This window comes from Doryrhamphus excisus, chromosome 2 (genome assembly GCF_030265055.1).
Source record: "Doryrhamphus excisus isolate RoL2022-K1 chromosome 2, RoL_Dexc_1.0, whole genome shotgun sequence".
NCBI classification, from domain to species: domain Eukaryota; kingdom Metazoa; phylum Chordata; class Actinopteri; order Syngnathiformes; family Syngnathidae; genus Doryrhamphus; species Doryrhamphus excisus.
The window spans coordinates 14,838,564-14,857,146 of NC_080467.1; the positions used below are offsets into that span (position 1 = coordinate 14,838,564).

The following is an 18,583-nucleotide window of genomic DNA, read 5'->3' on the forward strand; positions in this document are numbered from 1 at the left end:
TTAAAATAATTGATTTCGGAAATCATCATAGAGTAAATGAGATGTAGGAAGGTGCCGGTTGTGAATCAAAGGAGACATTTGTTTTGACTAAGTGGTACTCTTCAGTTAAGAAAATAGAATAAGCTAAAATAAGGAACTGGTAGCGTATGTGAATGTGAATTTGTTGGGTTGGTATCCTGGTTATATCGTCGTCCCTCACTTCTCTGCTCCGATTAAAACCATTTCTTTAGTTTAGAATACAAAAATTGGCTAACTTTGGTAGAATGCTATACTTAAAGGGCAGTCACTTGTATCCCTGCAGTGATCCTATAGCCAAGATTAAGGTAAAGGGGTCTGCTAAAACACATATTTAGAAAGTAATAAACAGGTTTTTTATGATCTAAACACAAAAATATTCCATTTATAAAGAAGGAATTCTTCAATTATTTACAGTTGAGTCTAGAACCAATAAACAAGGAACAACTGTATTCCCATTAGGGATTTTTCAAACTGTATAAATGGCCGAATGTGTCCTGATTAGCTGAGGGTTATTTTAACTACTGAGTGACATCGCAACCGTTTGGTAGAGATCAATATTTTAAAAAGCTTGGAGGCTGTTGTGAAAAAGTATTGATTATGTTTATGACTCACCCAAGGATGAAACAAATGCATAGGAAGCATTTATTCACTGCTTCTTTCTTTGAGGAGCCATTATTCTGATGTGTATTCAGTAAATTGAGTGACCTCCAGTAGTATTGGAACAGTGGGGCCGATTGCTGTTGAATGGAAACATTTATGTGAGCTGAATATGAGACCATAAGCAACATTTCAGCTTTTATGGTTCTCAGTCAGAAACGGGTGGATTACAACCCTCTGGGTTGGGAATGAGGTCCTGCCCCAGGTGGGGTTTTCCAGGCATGCCCAGCTGGAAGAAGGTAACAGGGCAGAGCCTTATGTCTCACATCTGGCCTGAGAACGCCTTGGTGTCCTGCCTGTGGAACTGGAAGAGGTGTTTGGGGACCGGGAAATTTGAGACTGATGACCCTGGACCTGGATAAGCCGAAAAAAATAGACGGATTTTCAGGTACACAACTTAAAAGAACACGTGTGTGTGCTATGGCATTACTTATCCAATCAATAAATTGCACTGAAAGTCTACATTCAGTTTAAGATTGTTGAGGCCAGGTTTCGCCTGTGAATGCTATATTTAGAGGTGAAAACAACATGAAAACCAGAGAGCTGTTTGTGGGTGAAAAACAAGCAATTATGAATCTGAGAGGAACCACATGAAAGGTTCAAACCATTCCAACTTCTATTCACCTTTTTTCCACTTTACTCTGTCTGAATGTTAAAGTAACTAAAACAAAGTTTCGATACAATCCCGTTATGTCTGTTAATTACAATAATATTCCGAATTGAGTAGATTCCAGATACTTCCAAAGATGTTTCTCTTTCGTGAATGTAGCCTTGGGAAGAGTAAGTTTATGTCATAAGGCGGAACCCATTGTTCACTGGGTGTTACTGATCATGACCCGGCATTGGTGGCCAGGTCACTTCCTGTTTCCTCTTCCTGCCTTCCAGCATAACTACTGTTTCATGCTGCATAACCAGAAAGAAGGTCGATCTACTACCTCCCCCCATCCTGTGCACTGTTGCCTTCCTCTCCTTCCCTGTCACTCTAACGACTATGAGCATTCTCTGAGCAGCCGACCTTGACCGGGAACAGCCACGCCTACCCTCCTTTCCCCCTGTGGTTGGGCAAAAGGGTGGTAAGATTTGGCATTTGACTCTCGCTCACTTACAAACTGGATTGCTGTTTTCCAGTGGCTGCCATTTTTTCTCCTCCTCAAGAGTCATGAGCACCTTTTCATGGCGCCACCCAGTGTTCCATTAACATTAATTCATTTACCACGAGACCTGGCACTACCTGTTCACCCTCATAAACACATAATGTAACATAATATAATATACTGTAATGGGATTGGTTTTTGAATGTAGCTTGTCACTCCAACTCTGTACAATAGATGGCTTGTATAGTGTATAACTTGTAATATACAATACCTTTTTGATGCATTGCTATTGTGCATTTGAGTATTCAAGTATTGACAAGGTCTTTCAAGACCGCTAGACTGATGCAGCCCTTGTGGGCTAATTGCCATTTCATTATCAAATATACAGGAGATGCGCATATTAGTAAATAGGTATATCATATACAATAAAAGGTACCTACAAGAAGGAGGCATGCAGGCAAGGGGTGGTGCTTAGTAGGTCAGGTGGGCTGGTCTGCAGGGTTCTCTGATCAGAGGAACCAGCAGAATTTGCAGCATGGAAACACTTGACTTCTCCTCCGTCCTCTCTGTGACGGACAGGAGGATGTAGAACGATTTTCATGCTTTAAAGTTGCTGCAGGGAGGCGTGTGCAGCCTGAGGAAGGTAAGACTTCTTTTTCCTTTCCCCCTCCATCCATCCCATTGCTGACTTCCCTGGCTTAGTCACTTCACATTATTAATATTCGGATTGGTCTCAAGTGGAGGATGTGTGATGGACCCCCAGTTCGCACAGCTGCTTGCTGTTTTGGCTTTACTCTTCTTCATACACTGATCTTCAGTGTTTTTTACAATGTTTAAGTAATAAAGGCAATTCCAATTTTGCCTTCATAATGCATCATTAGACGTGTTTCCATTTTCATCTTCATTATAAATTTTGAACTCAAACTGTGTCATTATAATGTAAAATCTATATTATATGTAACTATGCAGGTTATATGGTGTATATGGGTTGTTTAAAGTCAACCCTCTTGCAGTGTAAAAGCTTATTTAACATTTAAGTGCCATTGTGGGACATCTTTTGAGGCCAGTCACAGTTTAAGACAGTACGCATTGCGCTGCAGAAAAGGACAGAATGCAGTAAACCTTCAAGGTTGATAAAACCTAACGATTATAATCATGGAGGAATTGAATTGTGACTTCAGGCAAGGGCTTCTCCCCCTGGAGAGAAGAGCATTTTAGCAATGGACCTGCAATGTAAAGCCATTCATCACAGTTTACTTGTCTGTGTGTGTGTGTGTGTGTGTGTGCGTGTGTGTGTGGTCGGGTGCATGAAATGAATTCTGAATTTCAATGGACCTGGAAAAGTTGCAGTGCAGTGCAACTCTGTCATAATATTTCATTTTGAAAGGTGGCATTAGTTCTTTTTGAGTCGCTAATGAGAAAAACGGCCCAAAGAATTGGTGATCAGCCTAAAGCTATATGAAAAAGTGTAACTTTGGATAATAAGGATGAAAGACAACTTGTATTAATGGATCATTTATGTAATATATAAAGATATGAGAGTGGAAACTGGAAACTGATAAACTGATCAATTAGCCCAGGGGCTATCCAAAATATGGCTTGGGGGCACATTTTTTTTTCACATTGACCCATGGCATATTCTCAAACGAAAATGAATGAATTATTATAGACCAGTTGTCTAAAATTAAAATCGAGTAAGGTCCGTTAATACAATTGTTTTCACAGCAAAGGTCCGATGGGTCAGACAAACTCACATGAATTAGAAACAATTGGAGAAGCAAATAGTGGGGTATGAGGCAGGGAGGAGTTTTAATATTAGTGCAGACCTGCCAACATGTCTGAATCTGTCATACTCAGAATGCAATTTGAATACGATTGTATGCTTCACTGCTCTCCATTTTGTTTCATGTTACTGGTTCAGTCTGTGCAGTACAGATAAATAAATAGATATTATCAGTTTCCCAATAGTGTGTGTGTGAACCATTTCCATTTCAGAACCAACCATGATAAGTGAAATTGAATATTTTTTTTCACTATTACACAATATATATACAAAATAGTAACAGAAAGTAAGCCATTTTATGCTAGGAGTCCACTGGGCCGGCGCCAGTTGGTGCCAGTTTGCGCCAAAGATTATGTGATTGGTGCGTAGTGGCTCGCTGTGGCGCCGAATTATGCCAGCCAGATGCCAGTTCGTGCCAATGCAATTTCCTGTGGCGCCTAGTGTCACCAATAAGACGCCTAGTGGCGTGCAGTGGCTCAAACTGCATCCCAACTGGCTCGTGGTGGCCCGTAACGGTGGCAAAAATTTTGTTTGGCAGCAAGAATATTTCAAAATGTTTAAAATCTTCATCGCGCCAATTGCTTGATGCAAGTGGAAACAAATGTCGCAAACAATCCGCATATTGGAATCCACTGGAATGTAATGGCAAAAGCCCAGTTGTGCGACATACAAGTACTTCCGCTCATGTGTGTTGCTGTGGGAACTCAGTGGGTTTAGTATGGGAAGTGACATAAGAGCAGAGTTGTGTTCTGTACAGCTGCAATAGTAACCTGTATTGGGAATTATTGAGCCTGGTGTTAGATCATTCATTCATCCATCCATTTTCTACTGCCTATCCTCACGAGGGTCACGGGTATGCTGGAGCCTATCCCAGCTGTCTTAGTGCAAGAGGCGGGGTACACCCTGGACTGGTCGCCAGCCAGTCACAGGGCACATATAGACAAACAACCATTCACACTCACATTCATACCTATGGACAATTTGGAGTCACTAATTAACCTAGCATGTTTTTGGAATGTGGGAAAAAAAACGGAGTACCCGGAGGAAACTCCTAGTTGTGCGGCCTGCGCAGCCATATTTATAAACACATTTTCTATATTCATGGGACTTGGTCATTTTCAAAGTAATCCAATGAGGTTAATTTGGTCTTATCATTAATTTGTTTAGTCTACTTTTTCATACCTGACAGTTCTGACTGCTCACTTGCAATCTTCCTAGACTGCAAGTGAACAGTCCAAACTGTCAGGTATGAAAAAACTAGCCAACCCTGGTCTGTAAAAAGGAATTTTTTAAAGTAGCTCACAGGCGGAAAAAAGTGTGAGCACCCCTGGCTGAGCAGATATTGTATAAGTGGCCCTCACATCCTTAAATATATGTGTCGTATTGATACAATGTATGAATCCTTTCTGTATATTTAAGATGTGCGTATGTATGAAAGAGGATAATTTGGTACTGATCCAAATGACAACTTTGGCAACACTGTAGTCAGATATAAAAATGAAATGCACTATGATATTTGCTGTAAATGAGCACCTTGGCACTCCACCACATTAAAGCAAGTGTTTTATTCCCCGATCTATGCTATTGTAATCAATGGAATAAACCATCCCTGTTATTAAATGTGAGCATTTTTGAAACCTGAAATGGAAAAACATGTACCAGAGTCTTGCAATGGCCAGAAAAATTAAGTTTACGACATAACTGTCTTATTCTCCTGCCTCAAGGGAATTTCGTCATGTAATTCTCACTTTATACTAGATGGAGGAGAAAGGTCACAATGAGCTCACACAATTGGAATATGACTCATAGATTCTTCAATTGGTGATGACAAATTGTCACATGAATATATTATTGGAAGTAATTAAAAAGTGGAACCTGCTAAAGTGTCCTGCTTCTGTCCCCCAAATCCCCAGACTATTAAAAATGTGTTCCTTTCATGTCAACATGTGTTGTAATTAGGGATGTCCGATAATATCCGGCAGTTCGATATCAAGTATTATCCCTATAATGCAAGCCGATATTTAGTTTTTAACGCCAACGTCACAAAACATTGCTTAAATTGCCACACAGTGTAGTTAATCATGTGCCGCTCACAAGTTATTATGCAAGCAGTGTCATAACAGCGGCATACAAATTGTGGGCGGGGTTGACATTCCACCTACCATCTTACTCTCTGTGTTTTTAATGAAATAGGTTTAAAAAAATCACACAGCAACCTAATAAGTATATAACACACTACCAACTATCAACAAATTATAATGTAAATATTTCCAAAGATAACATAAATGAAGGCACCAGAGACACAAATGTATTCTTGTATAAAAATGCAATACATTAAATATCTACTCAGAGATGGGTGTATTATTATTAGCCAACAAAACAACTGTACAATTACATGCATGTTACACATGTTGGTATGGGTTGATATCGGATTCAGGAATTGAGAGTTGGACAATATCAGCAAAAAAGCCAATATCTGACATCCCTAGTTGTAATATTGTCTAATGACCTCATTATCGCTACCCAGAGTAAAGTTTTACTGCTCAAAGTTTGCTCTTCTACAGCTCAGGAGACACATTTGAGATAGCAGCCTCATTTTAGTTAATATATTTTGTCGGAAATGTTCCTGTTTAAAGTGAGACAGCATTGGAAACGTGCAAACAGTGACTTCCCGTTCAGTGCAAAATAAGCTTCAAAATACACCCATTGCATTCTTGTTTTTAGATTAAGAGCTACCGTAAGAACGATTTGCACATGTACAAAAGCTTTATTATGCTCAATATTGGTTCAATTTTAAGGGGGCTAAGGTCACTATTCAAAGTACTTATTGTGATTATTTTTCTCCCCACTACGGGTCAATAATTACTTCTCAGGGGAGAGTCAGTTGCACATTATTGCTTGGGACAGTTTTCTGGCTGTTCTTAAGACATACTCTCTGGATAATTCATCATCATGAGGTACAATCTCATGAGATCAAATACAAGAACTGAGTCAAAACATATGCCTTTACAAAGATAATGCTCAATTTTTAATACACTTGAACAGATGCTGTGGTGACGGTTTTCATTATTAATTCCTTCCAAAATAATCTAAATGTGCCTCATAAGAAATAATGTGAATCCAAATATCTAAAAGAATATTAAAAAAAAAAATATAGACTTACATGCAAAAATCAATGAAATAATTGTAAATGACGAACAGATGTGACTTAATTCCCATACATCCTGACAAAATTGAATTCAATATTGTTTCTCACTTTCGTTATCAAATTGCTGGCACTTGTAACTTTCTTTGGCCCCATGGTGGGTTATTTAGCAGTTGCACTGAATAAAAACAGCCAGACAGTGAGTCAGCAACACAAAAAGGTCTTTGTTTGGGTGAGGTTTGAGGGTATATTGGATTACCTAATTTTATGTTCATGAACACTGGACTTGTGTAAATATTACAGTGACTTTTATTATTACACATGGTAACTGCGATTTCAAGGGTTTACATTTTCTGTGACAAAACTATCTTGGGTCTTAAAGGGGACCTATTATGCTCATTTTCGGCCCTTTGTATTGAGTTGTGGACTCCTGTAGAGCGGCTACACATGATAACCCACACAGAGAGCTTCCAGAATCTGCACCTATCCCAACTATATTTCCTTAGATTTCCAAAACAGCCTGTTTTAATTTATTGCCTCCAGGCACGCCCACTTTGCTGTGATTGACCCCAACCCTAAGTGCTCCCAAGGACTTCCGGACTACTGCCGAAGCGAACTTGCTGATTTTGTCTGTATAAAAGTTGATTTAAAAAATTTAATAAACACTTTGGAGAGATACCTGAAAAGTGGTTAGGATCTACTTGTAGCTCATGAGCTACTGGTTGGAGACCCCTGACTTACCGTGTATGAATTCAAAGAGTGGTAACATTTTGCGTTTACTAAGGGCAAACAATCTTGACACAGCATTATGAGGGAAGGGTAGATCCACCAATCATGGTGAAAGAAAGGCAACTACAAACATCGGTAAACTTGTAAGACGCTCCATGTGTGCACACTCTATAAAGCTACACAGACAACCGCTATATAAACACAGTTGGGACACTGATAAATTGTTACTTTCAGCTTGCTGTAAGTAGTCTTCAACATGACCAAGCAACAGTTTTGCAGATAGTCCAGCTTCACGTATAGCTACACCCATGCTCACAAAACTGTCCCTTGGAATGTGCAACTCCGACCACTTCTGCCTGTCGCTTGCCTCTTTAAAAACTGTTCAGAGCTAACACGGTGAAATCTTCAACAAAACAGTGCAGTGTGATGGAGCCCTATACCTAGGCACGCCCATAAAAGGAAGACACCTGCGTTCAGAGTCATCCCAAACTTAAGGGCTCACTTCCAAATGCGTAACCCTCATTATCTGATACTTTGGCATCATTTAACACAATAATACAAAATTCTAATAATATTTATAGATCAGAAAAGTGGAAAATCGTTCCCCTTTAAGTGACCCAGACTTGCTTAATTGCTCGTCTTGGGAGAGATATAAATGTGTTAACAGCTATGCAGACAGATTGCGCTGCCATTACATGTAAGATTCAAAGCTGTAAAACCATTTTGCTCACTGTGTTACTTCAGGCCGATACGGTTTATACTTTTCATAGATTTCAAATAAAGGTGGAGAGGGGAAATCAACTTTTTTACAGACTGTAAATATCTGTTTGCTGGCACTTCTGCATACTGTGAAATCCCATTATTCCAAAGCTTCTTGATTTTAGATCTTCTGCAGAAACAATACAAAATATCTGTTCACCGCCTGTCTTCGCCCTCTGGCTATGAAGACGGAAATCCCAGCATCGAGTGTTTATGTGGGTGAATTTGTTCCGCCGCGTGGTGGGATGTTCACTGAGCGAAAGCCTTTGATCCTGCACAAACATGTGACAAGCATGACTCTCCCATCCCAAGGCTTTATCTCTACAGCTCTCATTCGTTTTGCCTCGCCGCCGTTTATCTCCCTCTGTGACATCCCACATCTCTCAACACGTACGGGGAGAGTGGCGCATAGTGGGCCTATCGGTGGCCAAAGCTTCTGCTCATGTAATATAGTGGCCTCCTCGAGGTTCAATTCTCAACCTGTCATCTTCTGCTGGAGTTAGTGCTCTGCCCGCAGACATAAGACGGTCAAAGAAGCAATCACATTGTGCAGCTGTGTGTCTGCTCTTAAAAAAAATGATCTCATCCTCTCATCTGTCTTTATATTGCCTGCATGCTTGGTGGTGGGGTCCGACTATTTGTCCCCGCCTTGGATCATCATTGCATTAGTGGTGCCGTTTATCCCTCCCTGTTGATCTCTTAAGGATTTCTATTGACAGGTAATCACTTGGTCAGTGAGCTGATTACATTAACAAGAAATTGCAATGGCCTTTTTGAAATTGTAGGGAAATGCAACCACTGAGCCGAAATGTCAAACAAATAATGCATTGATTGAAGACTATACTGCAAGATAATACAACCTCATTTTTCCGGTCTCAATATATTGCCATGTGTATGCATGTCTGGTTTCCTCCAAACAGACAGTTAACTCTGGTATACAGTTATATATTTTTTTTCAAGTATTTTTTAAAAGTAATTCTAAAATCTGGTCTCGTCTTGCTCTCGTAGACTCAATCTCGTGTACCGTCTCGTCTTATGAAACCCCTACTTAATGTTGATTCTTCTGTTTTCATATGATATACGCATAATCATACGCAGCGACCGCTCCCCTCCCTAGACAGACATTCTGCAGGCTGCACAGAGAGGATCCATGTCTCACTCACGTACACAATGCAATTAGAAAGTTGGTCACTGTCTCCACTTCGGGTTTTCCTCAGAAAAGAATTTTTTATTGTAATTATTGCTGCTGTTTTGGAACGGTGAAATTACACTGTCTACGCTAATATATACCTATACTGTATAGCTTTTGGATAATTCCCTTCACCACCAAAGCATTTATGGTCCCTACAAAATTGCCAATAGAATGCTATTATATTGACCAATCAATCACACAACAAAATAACAGAAACTAAACAGTGAGGGGTTTGTGTAGCAAGCAAGTCATGAAAAGGTCATTAACAATCTCTGTTGCTGTTATTGTAAATGCCGCCATGGCTAAGCACACGCTCACTGTTCTTCTAATTATATTTTTCATCTCTTAATAAAAATCTGTTCATATTGTCTTACGAATGTAAAACAAGTGAATGTATTGCAATACTGCAGCCCCCTGTTGTTCTGCAGCTGGGGCACCCAGCAGTTATTCAATGGGCCATGATATGAACACTATTTCATATTTACTCTACTATCTGATGAGAGAAGCGGAGAACTATGCAAATGATAACACTATGTGTTTAAAGTCACAATATTAATAAAATATTATATATAGTATATGTGTGTGTGTGTGTGTGTCGAAATTGTTTGAAACAAGGAAGGACCAAGGATAGATCTAACATCACTAACATCACAAGTCAACGTACTTTAAATTGTGCAATGTCTGTGAACGCAACATCTCATAATAACACGTGTTATAAAGTGTGATTCAAATGTTCTGCTACTATTAAAGAGAATTGTGTGTTGAGTGCTGCACGATGGAAAAAGTGGTTGGCACGCAGGCCACACAGCTAGGAGACCCAAGTTCGATTCCAAACTCGGCCATCTCTGTGCAGAGTTTGCATGTTCTCCCCGTGCATGCGGTTATCTCCTCCCACATTCCTAAAACATGCATGTTAGGTTAATTGGTATGAATGTGAGTGTGAATGGTTGTTTGTCTAAATGTGCCCTGTGATTGGCTGGCGACCAGTCCAGGGTGTACCCCGCCTCTTGCCCGAAGACAACTGGGATAGGCTCCAGCACGCCTGCGACCCTAGTGAGGACAAGCGGTAGAAAATGAATGAATGATTAAGAGGGCTGCGCTAAGTGGTTAGCGAGCAGGCCACACAGTTAGGAGACCTGGGTTTGATTCCCAGCTCGGCCATCTCTGTGTGGAGTTTGCATGTTCTTCCCGTGCGTGCGTAGGTTTCCTCCTGCATAGGTTTCTGTCCGGGTAATGTGCATATCAATCATATATATATATATGATTGATTATTTTTAAAACAGTGATTAATCTGATTAAAATTTATAATCATTCGACGGCCTCGATGTGAATGTATAACTGAATACATCTCATCGGGTCCAGGTCAGCCTGCAGCTCTCAGTAATGGTCATTTGTTGTCAAGCATTTCAGTGTGAATTTAATTATAACTGTGAAATTGTTGGCTCATGAAGTGAGTGTTGCTACTTGTAATTATTTTTTTCTGTTCTGTTGTTTGAACAGGTCTCTTGACTCTAGCGTCTGTCACCATGGATGAACAAAAGACACAAAACCCACCAGAGATTGCCTCGTAAAGTATGAATATTTGTCATTTCTATTGTGCCCCACTGGAAGGATGATGACAAGCCATGGCTGAGTTTGTTGTAAATATGACAAAAAAAACCTGGATGCGCATTGTGATGAAAGCTGCTTGATCCACAAATTAATTAGTGGGACAAGATGAAATATTTGATGAGCAGGTGGTCACATATGTTTGAAGTATGAAGAAATGTGACGATATAGTCAACGTTTGGGGAGAGCATGAATGTTTTGTTTGCGGAAGAGAGCTGTCCCAATTGCAGCTCCACCATCAATCCAGAAGTGAACATTGTGAAAGTGGTATTTCTGGGAATGGTGCTGGTGGTCTTCATGGTATTCGGTGTTCTTGGCAACATCCTGGTCATCCTTTCAGTGCTTTGTCATCACCACTGGCGCTCTGTGACGCATTACTTCATCGCCAACCTGGCTGCAGCCGATCTACTTCTCAGCTCCGCGGTCCTGCCTTTCTCCGCCGCATCAGAAGCGCTCGGGAGATGGGTGTTCGGACGGCCTTTCTGCAATGTCTGGGCGGCACTGGACGTCCTCTGCTGCACCGCGTCAATCCTCAGTCTGTGTGTGATCTCAATCGACCGCTACCTGGCCGTTAGCTATCCTTTGCGCTACCCTTCCATCGCTACTGGCAGACGAGGCCTGGCTGCAGTGGCTGCTCTCTGGGGAGTCTCCGCAGCCATATCTGTGGGGCCTCTGTTTGGCTGGAAGGAGCCTGATCCTGAAGATGAAACAGTGTGCCGTATCACGGAGGAGCCCGGCTATGCCTTGTTCTCAGCATTAGGATCTTTCTACATCCCGCTGGCCATCATCTTGTCCATGTACTGTCGCGTGTATAGCGTGGCAAAGAGAGAGACAGAAACCCTCAAGAGAGGAAGTGATGGAGCAGGAGTTGAGACCGAGGGGGTCATGCTAAGGGTGCACAGAGGAAACACTGCCCACACAGGCAAGCATGAAGAGGACAACGGCACTGGGAGGTCCAAACATATCACCAACACTCTGTCCAAGATGCTCAAATTGCCAAAAGAAGAGAAAGCAGCCAAGACCCTTGGCGTTGTTGTCGGGTGCTTCATTCTGTGTTGGCTTCCTTTTTTCCTGGTCTTACCAATTGGTAGGTTACTAGCCAATAATAACTCATAATGTAGCTCCAATTATATTCAATTATGAAGTATCCCATGCATCCATATATCCATTTTCTATACCCCTTCTTTTTATTAGTGTGGTGAATGACATGGAGCCGATCCCAGCTGACCAGTCAATCATAGGATTGAGTCTCCAATCAACCTAACATGCATGTTTTAAGATGCATCTCACTGTATTGCCTTAGTGTTTGTATAAATATTCAGAATCATCAAGGCTGTTCTGTGCATTTTTGAGGTCTTTGTGTCAAAACCTTGGACATGTATTACCATCTTAGAGTGATGTTTACACTAAGTGTATCAGTGGAAGGACACAGCAGTGTAGAGTATGTAAATGTATTTGTAATACAAAGTCTCAAGTTCGATTCCACCCTCGGGCATTTCTGTGTGGAGTTTGCATGTTCTCCCTGTGTGTGCGTGTTTTTTTTCCGGGTACTCCGGGTACATGCTAGGTTAATTGGCGACTCCAAATTGTCCATAGGTATGAATGTGAGTGTGAATGGTTGTCTATATGTGCCCTGTGATTGGCTAGTGACCAGTCCAGGGTGTACCCCGCCTCTTGCCCAAAAGGCAGCTGGGATAGGCTCCAGCACCCTCGCGATAAGCAGTAGAAAATAAATTAATGAAGTCTCAAGTCTTTGGTCATGAGTTCAAGTCAAGTCTCAAGTCTTTTGCCCACCTGATGCTACCATGTGAAAAAGGAGGGAACCAGACATTACAGTGTTGTCCCAATGTTAAAATACCAAAATAAGAAAAGAACAAAGAATTGAGCATGTGGCTTTCTGGTTAAGGGTCAGACTCTTAGCTATGCCGGCAGCTTCATTCATTCATTCATTCATTTTCTACCGCTTTTCCTCACAAGGGTCGGGGGTGCTGGAGCCTATCCCAGCTGTCTTCAGGCGTGAGGCGGGGTACACCCTGGACTGGTTGCCAGCCAATCACAGGGCACATATAGACAAACAACCATTCACACTCATATTCATACCTATGGACAATTTGGAGTGGCCTAGCATGTTTTTGGAATGTGGGAGGAAACCGGAGTACCCGGAGAAAACCCACGCATGCACGGGGAGAACATGCAAACTCCATACAGAGATGGCCGAGGGTGGAATTGAACCCTGGTCTCCTAGCTATGAGGTCTGCGCGCTAAACACTAGACCGGCCGGCAGTTTCCTTATTGCAAAAACAAGTCATCCAATACATAGTGTGACTTCTTAAGAATAATGCATGAGTATGAATATGACTGTTAACACCAGGATTAGCTCCGTGTTATTGCATTTTGTCATTACGATCTTAACTAAAGTTTCATTTGAATTTTCCCTCTTATCACTGAGATAAATCTGATAAGCAAGCTGAGTAGTTGCTTTGATTCCGCAGCACTTTTATAACCATGTCATAATTTATGTTAAAAGCTACAGAGAGTTAATTATAGAATTTTTACTGCAGTCGTGGCAGAGCTGAGGATATTGTGTTAACCCCGTGCTGGATTATTTAATTAATCAATCAGATGATGTTAAGAATGATCCATCCACGTCACGTTCAAGTCCAAGCCCAGACCTGCCTCTCCCCAGCCACTTTGTCCAGCTCCTACCGGTGGATCCTGAGGCGTTGCCAGGCCTGCTGCGAGACATGGTCTCTGAAATATGTCCTGGGTCTTCCCAGAGGCCTCGTACAGTGCAGGGGAAAAAATAAGGACACATACTGTAGTCAAATTCTAACTGTATTGTGTAGTAAAAGCATTTCATTCATTCATTCTACCGCTTTTTCCTCACGAGCGTCGCGGGGGTGCTGGAGCCTATCCCAGCTGTACACCCTGTACTGACTGCCAGCCAATCACAGGGCACATATAGACAAACAACCATTCACACTCACATTCATACCTATGGACAATTTGGAGTCGCCAATTAACCTAGAATGTTTTTTTTGGAATGTGGAGGAAACCGGAGTACCCGGAGAAAACCCACGCATGCACGGGGAAAACATGCAAACTCCACCCAAAGATGGCAGAGGCTGGAATCAAACACTGGTCTCCTAGCTGTGAGGTCTGCACACTAACCACTTGTGCCGCTAAAAGCATTTCATACAACACCAATTCTGGTGTAGGCACAGTAGTTGCAAAAACTGTTGATGCCTAAAGGTTTTTGCATAATAATTGGTCATATGTGGACAACATCAGGCAATACGTTCCCCAGCGTGCCACCACTTTACCTCTGGAGTTTCCAAGAAGACACATCATGGAATTCAATCACAAGCAACCAACTAACCAAATAAAACAGCATATTGGAGCAGGATGGGCCTCTACTGCGAGATGAAATTGAATGAGCCTTCTTTCCTATGAAAGCTATTACAGATAACAAGCATGAGGTTTAATGGGCTGTAATGCTCATAGGCATCCTCTGTCACAGGGTAGCCTCTCAAGGCAGCCATGTCATCACAGAAAAAAAAAAGGTTATGCATTCCAATTGAGACAGACCTTCACGGCTCAAAGCGCAGCACTTGTTCTCAGCTCCGAGGCAATGATAGCTCAGGATTCCCAATATGACAGTTTGACAAACTGCTGAAGTTTGGGTTTAGGGTTCCTAAACACACCACAGGGAGACGTTTTTTTGTTTGTGCCACCTGCCTGTCATTGCAGATGCTCACTGGCAGATCTCATATGAGGAGACTGATGGGAACAACATTGGGTGAAAAGGCAATTTTGTCGTAGGAATATTAGTGCTAATGATGGGAATGCATGAGCACCTATAGTAAAGTTGAATTTAGAAATAGTGTATAAGATGTGATAGATTGGTACCACATATCTGTAGTTTAGGGCACAAATACTACCATCCGCACAACTAAATCACTATTTTCTACTATATATACTATTATATATACTAATAGGGCGGCACAGCGATCAAGTGGTGAGCGCGCAGACCTCACAGCTAGGAGGACCAGTGTTCGATTCCACCCTCGGACATCTCTGTGTGGAGTTTGCATGTTCTCCCTGTGCATGTGTGGGTTTTCTCCGGGTACTCCGGTTTCCTCCCACATTCCAAAAACATGCTAGGTTAATTGGCGACTCCAAATTTTCCATAGGTATGAATGTGAGTGTGAATGGTTGTTTGTCTATATGTGCCCTGTGATTGGCTGGCAACCAGTCCAGGGTATACCCCGCCTCTCGCCCGAAGACAGCTGGGATAGTCTCCAGCAGGCCCGTGAGCCTCATGAGGACAAGCGGTTGAAAATGAATGAATGAATAATGCTATAATATGGTAATATGGATTATATTTGAACATAATATTATTTCAATTATTTTGTGAACTTCATAAAATCCCCTCTACTGCCTTATTAGTTAGAATCTACATTTCAGAATCAAAATGGTACAATTCATATAAAGTATTTGCAAAGCCCTACCCTGATGTTTTTCAAATGAAGTGCAAGTGAATTAAACTGGCAATGTCCAAGGTTTGCATTAAGCAGTGCAGCCCAGTTTGGTTGGCAATGGTACAGTTTGGATCAGTCAAACTTTGTCAGGGTAGCGTTTTGCTTTCAGGCAAAATGGTGATACCTTGATACCAGAATTCCATTATATCAAGGGTCATGAAAGCCAGGTTTTAAAACATACTGCTGTGAAAGCCATATCATATTTTGGGGGGAAAGACAGCTGGTATTGGCCCTTGCTACCCACATTGCAATAGAATATGGATGGATGGATTTACGTAAATGCAGAATACATCAAAAGAGCCACATCTGGCTGTTGAATGCAACGCAATGGGATTTCTATTCTGCTGGTACAGTAGTTTGGAATCAAAAATAAAGAACTGTGAATCATGATCTTCAGAAATCCATTGGCACCTCCACAAAAAACATACAAAAATTGACAAAGTGATTGATCTTGCTTGTTGGAAACACAGTTTAAGTACTGGGGTTCACTCATTGGTTGATTTATGTTCTAGGATCAATCTTCCCATCCTGCAAGCCTCCTGAGACCGTGTTTAAGATAACCTTCTGGCTGGGCTACTTCAACAGCTGCATTAACCCCATCATCTACCCATGCTTCAGCCAGGAGTTCAAGAAAGCCTTTCACAATGTGCTCCATGGCCGCTGTCTGAGGAGTACCAAACACCAAGGACCTCACACCACCACTCACTCCACCAGTCCAGGACCAGTGTCTAATACCTCTGATTTGTCAATCCCACAGGGTGGTTCTTCGTGGGGTTGCTGTGGGGTACTGTCTTTGTCCTCTGCAACAGATGATGTAAGTCCAGCAATCCAAAGGAAGAGTCTACTGAGGTCATGGTGTTTCTCAGCTGGTCCAAGTCCAGTACCAGAGAACTGCTCAGCAAAGGTTTTACGGCTTTCTCTTAATGTTACTGGGGAGGCAGTTTGACTGGGGTATTTTTTGGAACGCATACACATCCCCTTTAGGAGGCATGGCTCAGGTGGTAGATTGGTCATTTCGAACTCCAGATTTATGAAATGTAACCAATAAAGTTCCACCCCTTTAAAGGGGACCTATTGTGCTCATTTTTCAACCCTTTGTATTGAGTTGTGGTCTCCCATAGATCAGTTACACACAATAACCGGCACAAAAAAATTGGGGGATTTTACAGACTCTGCACCTATTTCCTTTGATTTGTGCTTCCCGCCAAAACGGTCTGTTTTAATTTCACGTCCCTACTTCACTGTGATTGGTCAAAGTGCTTCCTAACTATGAACCATATAAGGAAGTCCACCCCTCTGTGACATCACAAAAGGGGCAGTTTTACTACGCCTATTGAAACCAAGCGTTTTGAGGCTTTCAGGGGCTCACTTCCAAATACAAAAACCTCATTATTTAAAACTTTGGCATGTTTTAACATGAGAATACAACATTTTAACTACATTTATAGGTCAGAAAAGTGGAAAAAGCATCATAGGTCCCCTTTAAAAGAAAATAATACTTTATTGATTAGGAAGTGGCTGCATGTTGTTCAATTGTTCTGAACCTTTTAATCCTTGCAAATTCCTAAAGGCTGCAACAAGTTACACGGCAGTACAATGAGTTCATCACTGTTGCATGCCAACTGGAATGGAATGGGCAATGTGTCATAATGTAATAAGAATCCACAAAGAAATAAAAAGCACAAAATGCTTCATTATTGTTCTCTGTAGCAACCCACTGTTAATTGTTAAATGGTAGGTGAGTAGTGTATGCCTCTCAAAAAGTATAACATATAATAGCATTGACGAGCAATTGCTTCCATGGTGTGACTCATTTCAACATCACTGATGTTTTATTACAAAGACCCTGAAAGCATAGTTAGTATTCAGGCTTCATTTCTGGACACAAAACTGAAGTAAGGTAGTATTTAGTGATCTTAGGGAATTAACAGTATAGATATTTTCAGTCTTTCAGTGAGTACTTTAAGGGGACCTATCATGCTCATTTTCGGCCCCTTGTATTGAGTGGTGGACTTAGGACTATAGAGCAGCTACACAAAATAACCCATACAGGAAACGTTCTACATCTTCCAGAACCTGCACCTATTCCAGCTGTATTTCTTTGGATTTTTCCAAAACAGTCGGTTTTAATTTTTTCCACCAGGCACGCCACTCCGCTGTGATTGGTCCTACTCAGCATGCGCATAGTGAGTAGTGTTAGAATAAACTCTCAGAAACCGACCATTCAACGCCATCCCAAACTTCTTTCAGGGCTCACTTCTAAATTTGTAAACCTCATTATTTGGCATAATTATCACGATAATACAACATTCTAATAACATTTATAGGTCAGAAAAGTAGCATCAACAAGCAGACATGGTTACTGAATGAACTATTTACAGTGGATTTACAATGGATGTTAATTAAGAAACTAACAATGACTGCTATGTAGGCCTGTCACGATAACAAATTGTGCTATTGATTATCAACCAATAGTCAATAATTTTGACATAAAAAAAACAATTATCATCAAGTGTCACGATCAGGCTTCACCCCCTCGTTACAGCTTTCTTAGTTTTCGTCTTTCCTCTCTGTTCCTTGTTCGTGCCCTTATTTTGTATTCACTTCCTCTGTTGCTCTGTTGTGTTTTCCGTTCCGTTCCATTTTCTCACGCACCTGTTTTCAATTTGTGATTGCTATTTAGTTCAGGTGCACGCTCCCTTCGTTGTCGGTTCATTGTCTTTGGTTTGTCTTGCTAGTGCGCCATCCTGCTGCATAGCGACAATAAATACATTTTTACCTGCATTTGGGGTCCTAATCTCTGCATCCTGGGGTCGAACCTTACAACTCTCAAGCCGCACCGTGACATCAAGATCATCATTCAAAGATCATTGTGTCATGTCATTATTGTGTCATTGTGGCCACAAAGTCAGGAGATCGGGAAGACCTGAGTTTGAATCTCCACTTGGGCATCTCTGTGTGGAGTTTGCATGTGTTGGCACAAAGAGGCTTAATAACGGAGAAGATGCTCACTCTCTTCTGTGTTCATTTCATATGAAGCCAATGAAGGCCTACTGC

The 18,583-nt window shown here is 41.4% G+C and overlaps 1 pseudogene; it reads left to right on the forward strand.

Moving 5' to 3' along the window:
• LOC131120080 (alpha-1A adrenergic receptor-like) overlaps positions 1 to 16,397 on the forward strand; it is a 201,736-nt pseudogene extending 185,339 nt beyond the window's left edge.
• The last annotated feature ends 2,186 nt before the right edge of the window (positions 16,398 to 18,583 follow it).